This window comes from Papaver somniferum, chromosome 3, assembly GCF_003573695.1.
Source record: "Papaver somniferum cultivar HN1 chromosome 3, ASM357369v1, whole genome shotgun sequence".
Lineage (NCBI taxonomy): Eukaryota > Viridiplantae > Streptophyta > Magnoliopsida > Ranunculales > Papaveraceae > Papaver > Papaver somniferum.
The window spans coordinates 177,673,586-177,685,344 of record NC_039360.1 but is presented as its reverse complement, the minus strand read 5'-3'; the positions used below and the strand labels follow the sequence as shown (position 1 = coordinate 177,685,344).

Here is an 11,759-nt window from a genome sequence, read left to right as displayed (position 1 = left end):
AATTTGATAATATCACTTGAAATTTACTCAAGAATTTTCTACTAGAGTATACAGAGATAGTTTTGAACAAAATATGACATTTGTTAAAAAATACCATCAGAATCATAAACCCTGTAGTATTTCAAAAGATCACTTGCTTCATTTAAACAATTGTGAGGTGTATGAAGCAATCCATTGTTAATAGAATTATTAACTGAAAACTCATTCCTTGTAGGATTACATATTTTCCAAAATCGCATCCTAGACGGTGATACATTGACAGTCTTTGCTCTGAAAATGTACATGTATATACTTTGGTAGTTTATCCAAAATATATTTAAGATTCCAGATTTTTCTAGAACACAATAGCCATGGTTCATATAATGAAAAATTCTGAGAGGAATCTTATGCATTTTCAAGATACAACCTGTCTGATAGAGTATTATACCATTGTTACTAAGCATGTTAGTATCCAAGACAATGATATACAATTCTATGATATTCCACTGATTATGTAAGTCTCTCAAGACATACATAGACATAATTCCAATCCTTGAAACATTTACGAACAAGAGTATTACATACTTCATCCGTGTCTTCCACCACGAATTTTTGAAGTAGTCAAATCTTGTCGTTACGTTCATTGAATCATTCATAAGATTCATTTTCTTATAGGTTGGATCGCACCAAACACAGATTGTTAGATCTTTTCGTGTTTGCCTGCTCTGATACCAATTGAAAAGACGAGGGTACCCAAATATACCTCAATCTAAAACTTTTCCACCTGTAAGTCCTTTCTTCGAAAGTGATTGTGTTAGAGCATAGCTCGGTTGAACCCACCAAGCATTGGCATGTCAAGTTTGGTTGTCATATTATAGTGAGCCAAAACTCATTCAAGAGTCGTTTGATTATGTACTAGAGTCAACTTCGTATAGGTTAGCTTGAAAGTATTAGGATATGAGACATTACAAGTATTGCGAAGACTTGAAGAAGTAAGGAGCTACAACGACAACACCATCCTTCCACTTGAGGTTAGTGATATTTGACTTGAACTGTTTCATTCCCTAAACGTATCTTTCAAGTTGTGCATATTGAAAACAAAACTGCGAAGCATGAATAAGTATACTCTAGTTAGACATAGTATTAAGGAATACAATACGAGGTTTATTGCTTAACCATTATTGTAGATAAGACATTGACATAATCGTTTGAATGCTATTGTGATTATGTATGGGTATACGGTGAAGATTTCATCCTAATGTTTTACATTTGTTTTAAGGAAGTAAATTCATGAACTTGTTTTGTGAATCGAAAGAGAAATCGCCAGGCATTATTGGTATTGTTATTCATTGCATATCTTTTGAACTACCAATATGTGTGATTAGTATAACCGCTCATGACTTGTTTATGTTCTTGGTAAAACTATTCACAAAGGCCTGACTTTTGTATTGGTATGACTTTTATTAGTGAAACCGATCTTAAGTAATCACCTGAGATGGTATGATCGATGTTGTGTTATTGGTATGACCGACTCTGGGTAAAGGGGAACCGATCCTAGTAAGAGGTGCAACCTATCACAAAGGGGAATCCATCCTTGTATGAGGTGCAACAAGTTTTTAGCAGAAAGGGGAACCGATCCTATGGACATGTGCAACACGTTTTTAGGCAAAGGGGAACCGATCCTATGGACATGTACAGCAAGTACAACTTAGATACCATATATATGTGGGGAACCCATCCTAGTACCTAGTCAACCGAATTTTGGAAATCTATTGTGACTATGCACAGTACTCACATGGAGGTATAACCGAAACTTGTTTTGGTAGAACCGTGAAACCCATGATTTGTGATTGAGTGTTCTTGATCAATCACATAGTTATTGAAAGTCAGATGAACCAATTCTAAACTTGTTTATAAGTGTGGCAAATCGGTTTCAAGACTATAAGTATGAAAGTGGACTTACAAAGTAAGGATGTCGACATACTTTGAACATGTGCAGTAACGCTTATCTTTAATTGTTCAAAGTTATTCCTTAATAGCTAAAAGAAGAAAATCTCAGATCGAATAAAATAAATTGAGAATCTTTTATTTAAGGTTTTTAATTTTATTTTAGGAAAATGAAAATTAGTAATATGCATTTACTAGTTGAAGATTCTCCAAGATATTTTCGGTCAATATTTTGGACAAAGCGTTTCCAGGAATTATGGAAACCGAATCTGGAATATATTGCATATCTTGAGAATATTTTCGGTTTTGGAAATTCCTTGGTGTCCAAACTTCCTTGGTCTATAAATATGAAAGTTTGCATTTCGAGTAAACTAATACTCGTACAACAAGAACTATCTCAGTTGTGCTGCTACTGGTGAAGCCGCCTATTCAGAGAGGAGAGTAACCTAATTAGGCAAAATCTCTTACGACCGCTCAGGTTAAAGTCTTCTTTGGGATTGAGAATCTCTATTAGTACCGTTGGTGGGAAACTAGATAATTGCGGTTTATCTTTTGTTTTCGATTGATTTGATTGACCAACGGTGGTTGAACTTTGATTGCACCTAGTTTGTTTATGCTTGAGAATATTCTCTTCTGATATAAGATTCACTCAAACTAGATCGAAGTTTCGACGGGGATCTGTAGACTGTTTGTAGATCTAAAGACGTCTTGTGATAATCCATTGTTAACAGACTCCGTTCTGTGCGTGATTGATCACAAGAGATTCAAGTTTATTGTGTACATGTGTTTATTGAAGATATAAGAAGATTTGAAGACAAAGAAAACTTTGAAGATTTCTGATTTGGGATTCATAATCTTTGGTGTGCACAATACTTGTTTCGGTTAAAGAGGATCCAACTATAATCGGTTTATCTTTGTGGTAGATTAGATTGATTAGTTGTGTAGATCGGCATCAATACAATTCTTTGTGATTAAAAATTATTGATTGCAAAATCTTAACAATTACTTCGGTAGTTGATAATAAGATAGATCTAAGAACCTGACGAAGGAGTTTATTGAGATAAACAGAAGATCCTTTGTCGAACTCATATCACTTGGTTGAAAAGAGTTGATACCAAACAGATTTGTTGTTCCTTTACTATTTGGAATACGAACCAAAAGAATTGTTCCAAGTACGTGACTTATTACAGGTCGGAGGCGTGGGAATACAAACGGAACTAGGTGAACTATAGGTTTAGTTGCTTGGTCTCAACTATACGAAGTTGGTTTAATTTTGTATAGCGTCTTAAACCTGAGAGTATTCAATTCTGGACAAGGTCCCGGGGTTTTTCTGCATTTGCGGTTTCCTCATTAACAAAATCTTGTTGTGTCATTTACTGTTATTTTCCGTAATTATAATTGTTGTTATTATAATTTAAAGTAAATTACACAAACTTTAATTCCTATTTACTTGATAAGCAATCCTATTGTGTTTGATTAAGTCCGAACCATTTATCAAGTAAAGATACTTCGTATCCATAGCCGATCACACGAAGTGTGAACCGATATGTTGTATTGTCTCGACTCAGTCCATAGACAATCACTTTCGGAGAAAGTACTTATAGGTGGAAAAGTTTTAGATTGAGGTATATTTGGGTACCCTCGTCTTTTTAATTGGTATCAGAGCAGGCAAACACGAAAAGATCTAACAATCTGTGTTTGGTACGATCCAACCTATAAGAATGAACTCGAGTTCACATGAATCGACTTCAATTAACGTACCGCCAAGATTTGTCGGAACAAACTATCTATGGTGGAAATCTGCTATGAGATCTTTTTTTCAATCACGAGACTTTAATACATGGCTATTGATAGACGTATTTATTTGTCTAAATTGTCCTCAATGTTTCGTATTGTTATTACTTGTTTTCGTCCTTATTATGGTGTTTTGTGTGTTTGTAGGTATCTTTTTTGGAAATAAATATTGTTGGAAAATTCGGCTCGAAAAGTTGCTCGGAGCACCCCCGGAGGACATTTGCTATACGGACCCCCAGTTTTGCTATGTGTCACCCATGGATATGTGTAGCCCATTTGTCCACAACACCCATTTTTGTCCACAGCACCCATTTTTGTCCAAAACATCCATTTTCTATTCGCACCCCACAGAGGGATAAGGGGCACCCATCTTTATCTTTTGAATTCTGAAAAAAGGCGGGAAAGCATGGTTCTCACCTGAAGAATTTTCGTTCGAATTTGGAAGGCATTGTACAGAGACTCAATGGCTCATATTGATGGCGGGGACTCTATTAAGGTTAACAGGCAGGATATGGTTGATTTCGTCGGTTGAAATTGACTAGATAACCCGCAAGTAAAAGTCAGAGCAACACGTACGCTGGATGAGATATTCACGGGATTACAGCGTGGTTAAACGTGTGCTGATCGTGTTTGGATTGAGCTGGGTCTCTGCAGAAGCGTGGAGAAGTTAAATGAGGAAGATTTAGTAGCTGTATACGCGTGGAAGAGCTAAAAGTGGAAGAAAATATTCCCGAGAATATTTTTCATCAATGCCGAGTAATGGAGAATTCGATGAAGTTATTGCGTGATATTTTGAGGTTGTTGGGTTATAAATAGTTTCTGGGATAGCAGAGATGGATGATAGAGAGTTTGGGAGAGAAATAGAGCACCACAGAGTCGAAACACCAAGTTGCAGAGAGACCTGTTGTTGCTGCTGCCATTGAAGAACACGAAGAATGGACCATTCAAGACCGTCGTTTTCCAACAGTAACAACGACTCACAGTCGTGGGTCGTACATCATAGGCAGACTTATTTGCTACAGCGTTTGCGACACAGAGTCGTGGGTCTTAGAGCAACAGTAACAGTGACACATCCTCTGTATCGTTTTTTTTTTGGTTTGTAACAAATATAATTGTTACAAACCCGGTTTTGAATTATTTCTCCATTTTCATCATTTGTAAACACCCTTTGAGCAATAATAATGATTTTTGAGCGTGTTTCCAACATGATGAGCGGTTAATTCTCCCACAACCAAGGCAATGAGGAAGCTATTTACGCATGAATAATTGGTAACTATTTTATTTTCTCTAATATTTAATTATAATTCACTCAATCACTGCTTTTGCAGAGTTTTAAATTGTTTGCGTAATTTTCCTAATCAGTTGTGATTCAATTAGATAGGTTATGCTTTGTTTAGATAATCTATGCTTAAGGGATACAATTGATGTTTGAGAATTTGCTTGATTATTAGTGAGTTAAGATATAAAGGACTTAAAAGATAATTAGAGTTTTGGATTATTTACCATCATTAATTCATGTGTAATAGTGGAATCAGTGTCTTGGTTATTTTCTCATATCTTGAAGTCAATTTTGTAATAAGTTTTCTTTATTTTTAAGTTTTATAAGTCTAAAAATCCATTGCTTTCACAAGCCTCAACGAACCTTTTTACTACAACTCAATTGAAAATCACATCAATTTTTGGTGCCGCCGACGCGGGCTTGTCTTTAGGCTAGAGATTTTAGATTTTTTATTTTTTTTTTATTTTATTTGTTCTTCTTTACGTTTTTGGGTTTTTGTCTTTTCCTTACAGATTTTGGAATTTGGAGCGAAAGAAAATTTTTCCAAAGCTTTGGTGAATACTTAAAAGACCTGGAGTAAAAGACAAAGCGAAAGGAGCGAAAGAAGAATTTTTTTTTATTATTAAAAAAGAGAGAGACATTTTTTTTAGACTCTCCTTTTCTTTTGGACTTTGGACTTGGACATTTGGACATTCTTTTATTTTTAAACCTAACGGAAGGGTAGTATTAAATATTAAACTGTTTGCAGAGAAGGACGGTGATTACGATATCACCTCGGCCCCTCGGGTTCGTACACGACATTGGAGTTGTGGCCCGAGTCGACTTCAGCGGTTCATCCCCCGTCTGGAACGGGAGGTAAGTTTGTCGAAACACTCGCGAATCCCCTGTCAGCGAGTTACTGTATTCCTTCGTTTGCATATATGCTGAGGACTTGAAAACGGCTGCTTTAATTTCCTAGTAAAGGGCAAGGACTGGCCATACAAGATAAGGGTTCGGATTTCATCACCGTTCTCTTCTTGCCCGCCTTAGGAAAACAAAACCAAACGCGAACCTAAACCTAAAATTTGGAATAGAACGAGACCTATAGGGTAACGAGCTTAATAGGAAAGTCGTTCGAAAAATATTGGTTACTCTTTTGAGCATACTTCGAAGTTCATGATGGTTTCTGTGAGTTGAATGCGTGACTGCGCCGCCTTGGAATGCGGTGAGGCCTTGGGTATCAAAGCTCTACGCAGCTTCCCTCGCCTCTATTCAACTTACTTTGACTCGGATTGATTCCAGAGGGGTTTGCTCAAATTGTAACGAATTCCCATTCGAAGGATTAGAAGCTGGTCTAGAAACAATCTAAGTGGAGCCATCATGCTTTTTGTTTGCTAGAAATCAGTAGGTTTGCTGTGGTGGAGTCAGCCTTGTTTGTGTTTGCATAGAACTTCCCTTCCTTTTAGGATTTTCTTTTTCTTTTTTTTCTAGTGTATGCCCGAGGTTATCAGAGAGGGCTTGGAAAAGAAACACTCTAGGTCGTTTGATTAGTGATAAACCTAGTAGTTCTTCTTGTGAAGGCGGGGAGCTCGAAGACTCTTCTTTTGAGAGCCCCGTTTTTGGAAACTTCAGTTTTGAGAATCTGTCTCTTGTGAGGAAAGTACCCCTAGTACTTCAGCTGTGCCAGCGATGACAACTTTGAAAGATTACATGTTCCCAACTAGGACCAACCGAGCTTCGTGCATTAAATTGCCAGCCAGTACGGCTAATTTCGAGATAAAACCTAGTATTCTTCAGATGATCCCTATGTTCTTAGGAAAAGATGAGAACCCTTATTTTCAATATAGGGACTTTGAGGAAATCTGTGGGACAGTTAAATAAAAGACCTCACTGATGAAGTTTGAAACTTAAGATGTTTCCCCTTTTCCTTGAGAGATAAAGCCAAGACCTGGCTGAACAACCTACCACCTGAGTCCATTGAAACATGCAGGAACTTGTTGCTGCTTTCTATATGAAATTCTACCCTAAGCATAAAACTGCAGCTGTTAGGCAGAAAATTAGTGCTAGTGTGCAACAAGGGGAGAGTCTCTTTATAGGTTTTTAGAGAGATTCAATGATCTCCTATCCCAGTGTCCTCACCATGGATTTGATAAATGAAACTTGTTGAGATTATTTATAATGGTTTAGACTATTCGACCAAAGCCATGGTCGAGTCTATGTGCGCTGGTGAGTTCACCAGTAAAAATGTTGATGATGCTTTTACCTTCTTAGGAGCTATTGCTGAAAATCCCAACAGTGGGAGTCTTGTGTTGAACCCCCTAAAAGACTCTTGGTCAATAGAAGTAGCACCAATGTGGTAGATACAAGCTTCGAGTCAGATGCTAAGTTTGCTGCTTTGTCTAGAAGGTTAGAAGCTTTGGAATTGAATCAGCCTAATTATAGGTCTCTTGTTGAACCTGATGATAGGATTAGAGCCGCTCAAGTCTCTAGTTGTGGAGTAGAGCCCAATAACTCGTTTTGGGAAGGTCATGTTAGTGAAGAACAAGCCCATGCTGTCTATAACAACGCTAGGTTTGAGAACCGTCAGAAGTTTGACCCATACTCAGAAACCTACAACCCTGGTTGGAGAAACCATCCTAATTTTTCTTGGTCTAAGGGCCAGAATCAAGGTCAGTCTAGTAATTCTCAGCCTCCCCCAGGTTTTGGTTATGCTAAGAACTCTTCAGGTCAACCCCAGTTTCAGAACCCTTCGGATAAAAAGATCACAAGTTTAGAAGACACTCTAGCCTCGTTTATTAAAAACTCTGATAAGATCAACCTAATGGTTGCTCAAGGGATAGAAGAAAGTAAAAATAGGTTATGCTAACTCCCAAGCTATTTCTGAGTTAAAAAACCAGGTTAGTCAGATAAATGAATCTTTGAGGGAAAAAGGTAAGTTTCCTAGTCAAACTCAACCCAATCCTAAAGCAGAGAAATCGTACAATCATGTGAACTCTATTACAACCCTTAGGAGTGGAAAGAAAGTTGACAATAAGGTTGCCATGCCTGATAGTGAACATGTGTAGTTCACCCTTCTGAGCCAGAAAATGAGGAGACTGATAGAGTCTCTAAAGAGACCAATGAGGGTCCTGCTGAGCCCGGCTTTGTTCCCAGACCCGCCCCCCCAGCTGCTGCTAGTTCCAACTAAGAGCGAGTCGAACTTTAATGATATATTGGAGGTTTTTAAGCAGGTTACTATCAACCTACCATTGTTGGATGCGATTAAGCAGATTCCCGCTTATGCTAAGTTTCTTAAGGACTTGTGTACACGAAAGCGTAAGCTTAGTGTCCAAAAAAAGCCTTCCTAGCTAGTCACGTGAGTTCCATTATTCAGAATACCACTACTCCTAAGTATAAAGACCCAGGGTCCCCTACCATTTCTTGCACAATAGGTAAATACCGTGTTGAGAAAGCTTTGCTTGACTTAGGAGCCAGTGTGAATTTACTTCCATACCATGTGTACCTCAAGCTAGGACTTGGTGATATGAAACCTACCCAGATGACACTTCAGTTAGCTGATAGGTCCGTTAAAATTCCTCGTGGTGTGATCGAGGATGTTCTTATTGAGGTCGACAAGTTTATTTATCCAGTGGATTTTGTTATCCTAGATACCCAACCTGTCCCTGACCCAGAGAACCAGATACCAGTGATTTTAGGTCGCCCATTTTTAGCAACATCCAATGCGATCATTAATTGTCGAACTGGTATTATGAATTGTCTTTTGGTAATATGACTATTGAGCTGAACGTCTTTCATATTAGTAAGCTACCCTCTGAACTAGATGACTCGAGCATAGAAGAGGTAAACATGATAGGAACATTAGTCGAGGAGTCATTACCAAACACTTTGTTAGAAGATCCGTTAGAGAAATGCCTAGCTCACTTTGGGATTGATTTCGATGATGATAATGTGATTAATGAGGTGAATGCTTTGTTAGATTCAACCCCTTTGTTAGACATTAACGGATGGAAACCTAAGTTCGAACCACTACCAGTTTCTAAGTCTACCCTAGTTCCTTCCTTCGTTAGAAGAGCCTCCTAAGTTGGACCTAAAACCATTGCCAGATACCCTGAAGTATGTGTTTTTAGGCCCGTCTGAACTTTACCTGTGATTGTTGCTTCCGACTTGGATAGTGATCAGGAAAGTAGGCTAGTGACCGTCCTTCAAAACAACAAGGAAGCTTTAGGGTGGACCATAGCAGACATTAAGGGTATAAGTCCTACTGTTTGTATGCATCAGATCTATTTAGAGGAAGATACCAAACCTTCTAGGGAGATGCAACGAAGACTAAACCCTAATATGAAAGAAGTAGTTCGAACCGAGGTTCTTAAGCTGTTAGATGCAGGCATTATCTACCCCATTTCAGACAGTAAGTGGGTCAGCCCCGTTCAGGTTGTTCCCAAGAAATCCGGTATTACTGTAGTCCAGAATGATAACAATGAGTTAATCCCGACCCGAGTGACCACGGGTTGGCGTGTTTGTATTGACTATAGGAAATTGAACAAGGTCACTAGGAAGGACCACTTTCCCCTTCCCTTTATCGACCAAATGCTAGAGAGATTAGCTGGACATAGTCATTACTGTTTTCTAGATGGCTACTCAGGCTACAATCAGATCGTTATTGCCCCAGAAGACCAAGAAAAAACTACTTTTACCTGTCCCTTTGGTACCTTTGCGTATAGACGCATGCCTTTCGGGCTATGTAACGCCCCTGCGACTTTTCAGCGTTGCATGATGAGCATATTTTCCGATATGGTAGAAAAGTTTTTAGAGGTCTTTATGGATGATTTTTCAGTGTTTGGTTCGTCTTTCGATGAGTGCTTGCATCATTTGTCATTAGTGTTGACTAGGTGTAAGGAAAAGAATCTAGTGCTTAATTGGGAGAAATGTCATTTCATGGTTCGATCAGGAATTGTCTTAGGGCATATCGTATCTTCTAAGGGTATAGAGGTAGATAAAGCCAAAGTTGACCTTATCAAGACTTTACAGGTCCCAAAAACCGTAAGAGATATTAGGTCATTCTTAGGGCATGCAGGTTTTTATCGTCGATTCATTAAGGATTTTAGCTTGATTTCTAGACCTCTTTGCAACTTGCTTGCAAAAGATGTTAAGTTTGTCTTTGATGATGCTTGTTTAGAGGCTTTTGAGAAGCTTAAGACTTTACTCACTACCGCCCCCATAGTCCAGGCACCCAACTGGAACTTACCCTTTGAGATCATGTGTGATGCTTCAGATTATGCTATTGGTGTTGTGCTAGGTCAGCGAGAAAACAAATTACTTCATGTGATTTACTATGCTAGCAAAACTCTGAATGATGCCCAGTTGAACTATACCACTACCGAGAAGGAACTGTTAGCCATTGTGTTTGCCTTAGACAAGTTTAGACCCTATCTCTTAGGTTCTAAGATCGTCATATATGATCATGCTGCTTTGAAATATCTTTTGTCTAAGAAGGATACGAAACCTAGATTGATTAGGTGGATACTTTTGTTGCAAGAGTTTTCTCCAGACATTAGAGACAAAAAGGGTGCCGAAAATGTAGTAGCAGACCACTTGTCTAGGCTAGTTGTTGATTCCCCGATGATTCCCTTCCTATAAGGGATAGTTTCCTGATGAACAACTTTTCTTTGTTACCCAAGCACCTTGGTATGCGAATATAGTGAATTATCTTGTTACTGGTCGAATGCCCCAACATTGGGGTAAACAAGATCGTTCTAGGTTTTTAGCCGAGGTTAAGCACTTCTTTTGGGATGATCCTTATTTGTTTAAGTATTGTCCAGACCAGATTATTAGGAGATGTATACCTGAGAGTGACCAGTCCAGTATTATTTCCTTTTGTCATGATCATGCTTGTGGGGGTCACTTTAGTGCTAAGAAGACTGCTGCTAAGATATTGCAGTGTGGATTCTATTGGCCTTCGTTGTTTAAAGACTCCCATAGTTACTGTGTTACTTGTGAGCGTTGCCAGAAATTAGGAACCATTTCCCGTAGGAACATGATGCCCTTGAACCATTAGTTGTTGAGGTCTTTGATGTGTGGGGTATTGACTTTATGGGTCCGTTTCCTAATTCTTTTGGTAACCTATACATCCTTGTCGCCGTAGACTATGTCTCTAAGTGGATTGAGGCGGTTGCGTGTAAAACCAATGACCATAGGGTTGTGATTGAGTTCTTGAAAAATAATATACTTACACGTTTTGGTACACCGCGAGCTATAATTAGTGATGGAGGGTCGCACTTTTGTAATGGACCTTTTAGGCTTTGATGAAGAAATATGGTATTACACATAAGGTAGCTACCCCGTATCATCCACAGACTAGTGGTCAGGTAGAGGTTTCCAATAGGGAGATAAAACGTATATTAGAGAAAACAGTTAATCCTAATCGGAAAGACTGGTCGTCTAGGCTTACTGATGCCTTATGGGCTTACCGTACTGCGTTTAAGACCCCCATTGGAATGTCGCCTTATCGGCTTGTGTATGGCAAGGCATGTCATTTACCTGTTGAGTTAGAACATAGAGCTTATTGGGCTGTTAAGCAGCTAAATTTTTCACTTGACAAGGCAGGAGCCCATAGGAAACTCCAGCTCAATGAGTTGGACGAGATTCGTATAGATGCTTACGATAGTGCGAAGGAGTATAAGAACAAAATGAAACTTGTGCATGATAGAAATATTTTACGGAAGTCATTTTCTCCAGGTCAAAAAGTTCTTCTGTATGATACCCGTTTACATCTTTTCCCTGG

The 11,759-nt window shown here is 38.5% G+C and overlaps 1 pseudogene; it reads left to right on the top strand.

Moving 5' to 3' along the window:
- The first annotated feature begins 9,310 nt into the window (after positions 1-9,310).
- On the top strand, positions 9,311-11,337 carry LOC113361928 (annotated as a pseudogene).
- The last annotated feature ends 422 nt before the right edge of the window (positions 11,338-11,759 follow it).